Source organism: Larus michahellis, chromosome 3 (assembly GCF_964199755.1).
Source record: "Larus michahellis chromosome 3, bLarMic1.1, whole genome shotgun sequence".
Taxonomy (NCBI): domain Eukaryota; kingdom Metazoa; phylum Chordata; class Aves; order Charadriiformes; family Laridae; genus Larus; species Larus michahellis.
The window spans coordinates 59,162,741-59,167,005 of NC_133898.1; positions in this window are offsets into that span (position 1 = coordinate 59,162,741).

The window sequence follows — 4,265 nt, forward strand, 5'->3', positions numbered from 1 at the left end:
ACTGGAAGGCTGCTGTAACTTGTTCCCGGAGCCTTCTCTTCTCCAGGCTGAACAATCCCAACTGTCTCAGCCTGTCCTCATAGGAGAGGTGCTCCAGCCCTCTCGTCATCTTTGTGGCCCTCCTCTGGACTGGCTACTCACACCACCCCTACATCTATGAATTTCATTTCTAATGCGGCTACAGGGAAGAGTAAACAAAATGCATCCCTCTGCTTCAGCTGCCTCCTGCCACTTTCCCGGCCTAACTGGCTGAACCTGCTGCTGTCCCTTCCTCACCACAGTCTGACAAGAAGAAACATTTGCTGCAGAGAAGAAAAAGCTCAGAAGAATGGAAAGGTGAGCATGAAAGGGAGAAATCATGAAAAAAATAATAAAAAATGACAGGCCTAAACTGAGGTGAGGTGAAGAAGAATGTTCAAGGGAAAAGGAAATGAAAATAGAGAACAAAAGACAAATAAAAGGAAGATATTAAAGAATAACAGGTGGTATGAAAATAGAAGGGAGATAAGGCAAAATGATGTTGTAGAGGAAGCAGAGGATAGACTAACGTGGGAAAGATTAGAAGAGGCAGTCTTGAAGGGAGATACAAAACGACATGAGGGATCAGAAAAAAAGAAAGTTTCAATGTCATCGTACAAGGAAAGCTATTTTATGAGTCCTTTGGTATTCATCATGTAATGATCATTAGGCTATTAAAAGTTCTGAAACCTTTCCAGTGAGCAGCCAGTTCCTTGAACCCAGCTGCTGTCAGAAACCAATGTTCTGACATGTGGATAAACTGACAATTTAGCAGATGACCCCGGTGGATGGGCAGGCTAACAGCAGCAAATGGCAACTGTAAAAAACATAGCTAGTTTTTATTCAGACCAGCCTCCAGCCGTTAGGTTGAGAGGATACAAAAAGCCTGTTCTGTAAGGTTTACATTTTCTCTTCCTCATTCCTGATATGTCCAGTGTAGGAAAAGAAAAAAACACATAGCTTTTACAATTGCTATTTGAAATATGAAGCAAGCACCTTATTTAAAGGCAACCGACCAGATAAGCTAGTTAAAATGGCACAATAATAACCCTTTCCCGATCTCCCACTGTAGGCAACCGAAGGTAAAATACAATAATGTAATCCCAATTACTGTACCATGATGCCAACAACCCTTGTTCAGTAGGCAATTTTTGCTGACATTCAACTGGTAAAGGGGAGTCAGTTAAAAAGTAGAATTACATGCAAAAGACCAAGTGACACCAAAATTTATCTCACAGTATAAAGATTATCTACCCTGCACTAGGAGGATGGAGTTTATACTTTATTCTATAGCCTTGTGCATGGTTGATTATACTGCACCACAGAGAGACAGAACAGTAAAAACAGGACTGCAATTGACTGAATTTTGCCAAGCTGTTCCACACAGATATCAGCCAACTTGAATGAAATTAATAATAATGAAATTAAGGCAAATTATTAGTTCAAGCAAGATCCACTGCTATATGTTTGGCATGCTGTAATGTAATTAGAACTGATCAAACTATTAATCATGGAAAATTATCAGTCACATTTTGCTCTTGTTTCTGCTAGTGACTCTTCTGTGAATAGATCGTGACTTTTACAGGCTTCTGTGTTTTCGATGTTAATTCTAATTGCTCAAAATCAGTACATGAGGAAAAAATTAACCTACAGGCTTCTTTTGTACCTTTGCTAACAAATTTCGAGTATACTGAAGTACTTGTATTCAGTTTACTAAGAATAGTATAGTTGCTCACTTAATTGTCTGATATGATCCATGTTCCCCCACAAAATGAGGAGGAGGAATGAAGTAACGAGAGTAACGAATTTCTATGGCATATAAGAGAAAGAGGGTAGTAGGCAGGCCTAACAAATGGTAGGAAATGCCTAAAATTTCCACCCCATCTATAAAGGAAAAACAATTTATCTAATGTTATGAGAAGTCTGCAATTAGAACAAGCAAGTATTCCACCCTCTGCCATATAATGGCAGAATGTGCCTGGTAATCAAGTAACATAACTCTCCTGTAAGGTAGGAAAGTACTGCAATCACCATCAGACAGGCGAGGAATGAAGACACAAAGGCTACATCTAAGCCTGAGAAATTAGGCTTCTGCTTCCATATTAGACCCGAGTCGCATCTTTACATGTGACAATTCACTTCCATCCCAAGTGGGGCACCTATGTGGGGTATCTTCAGTGCAAATCCCAGCCAAATCCCCAATCTGAATGGACCATAGCTAGGGGGGCAGGCAGACTGTCAGTCTAGATATGGCTAGAGGTTCACCAGAACCCATAGTGGTTAAAGTAGATGTACCTGAAATAAGGTGTCTCATATTCATCTTCAACCTCACAACTAAAGGCAATGTTTCTTGTTTATGTCACCTCTTGCCAGAGAACCTGTGCTACCCTGCGTCAGCCTCCATCAAAAAAAAAAAAAATCTAATATTACTTCTGCTGGAAAGTAAATAGTAATTAGAACTATTGTATTGAATTTAATATAGCATGACAGCTTAAATTAATAAATTTAACCCCAAATTGCTAAATACAATTTTTGTCCAAGAAGTCTAGCTTTTTGGCCTCATTTTGCCAAACAGCTATTCTTTTCACCCACTCCACATTGCATGCGTCAACATTGTGTGACATGGAAGTAAGCACGCTTCAAGCCAACTGAGAAAGTCTGGATCATTTTACACAAGCCACTAATTAAAAGCATAACAAAGGAATTAGTATATACAATAAACTATTATAAAATGAGGAGCAACTGGTGATTGTTTGCCAGATCAGTTACGAGATGGTTTAACCACTACTTTGTTTCCCATTGGAGGCAACCCTTAACCCCTAATCAGATCTTCACTTGGGCTCTTAGTTTATGTGCACACATGCTCTCTAGAGTGTCACGTAACATTTCCCTTTCGGACCCGTCCTCATTGCTCACTGGCACAAAATAGCTCTGTTAAGGAATTTACATGATAGCTAAACATTACAGCACTAATACAGTACTATTTAGCTGCACAACTCCATCCTCTCATCGCAAGGACCGATGCCTGGGGTTGGGTGTTTCATTTGAAGAGTATGTTAGCAGAGATTTTTTTTTTTCCCAACACTTACATTCTGCATACATGGTACTACATGGTCCTAGGGATGGGAAACTTATTTTATGTTGCATTCTAACAATCTGTCTGTACATTCAACAAGGCCAATCATGAAGTCCTGCACGTGGGTCAGGGCAATCCCAAGCAGAAATACAGGCTGGGCAGAGAATGGATTGAGAGCAGCCCTGAGGAGGACTTGAGGGTGTTGGTAGATAAGAACCTCAACATGAGCTGGCAATGTGCACTCGCAGCCCAGAAAGCCAACCGTATTATGGGCTGCATCAAAAGAAGCATGGCCAGCAGGTCGAGGAAGGTGATTCTGCCCCTCTGCTCTGCTCTGGTGAGACCCCATCCGGAGTACTGTGTCCAGCTCTGAGGCCCTCAACACAAGAAGGACATGGACCTGTTGGAGCTGGTCCAGAGGAGGGCCATGAAGATGAGGGTTGGAGCACCTCTCCTGTGAAGATAGGCTGAGAGAGTTGGCGTTGTTGAGCCTGGAGAAGAGAAGGCTCCAAGGAGACCTTATAGCAGCCTTCCAGTACCTAAAGGGGGCCTACAGGAGAGATGGGGAGGGACTCTTTATCAGGGAATGTAGCGATAGGATGAGGGATAATGGTTTTAATCTGAAAGAGAGGAGATTTACATTAGATATTAGGAAGAAATTCTTTGCTGTGAGGGTGGTGAGGCACTGGAACAGGTTGCCCAGAGAAGTTGTGGATGCCCCATCCCTGGAAGTGTTCAAGGCCAGGCTGGATGGGGCTTTGAGCAACCTGGTCTGGTGGAAGGTGTCCCTGAACATGGCAGGGAGGTTGGAACGAGATGATCTTTGAGGTCCCTTCCAACCCAAACCGTCCTACGATTCTATAATTTACTGCTTCGCCTGACGCATTTTTTTAAAACAACCACAGAGGGCTAAAACATATTTTACGGGCTTCACTTAGGAACAGAAGGGAACGAAACTCGGCGGTGGGGGTGGTCTGACGGGAACCCCGCAAGACGAGGGGGTGGCTTTACCTTCTGTTACCTGAGCCTTTTACGCATGGTGGCCTACGCTGCTGTCACTGCTCGGCCTGTTTGGGAGGGTGGCTTGAGGGCAAACACCGTGCGCTCCGCCCCGCTCTCCCCGGGCGCTCCCCGGGGCACGTCCGTGCCCCGGGGAGCGCCCGGGGAGAGC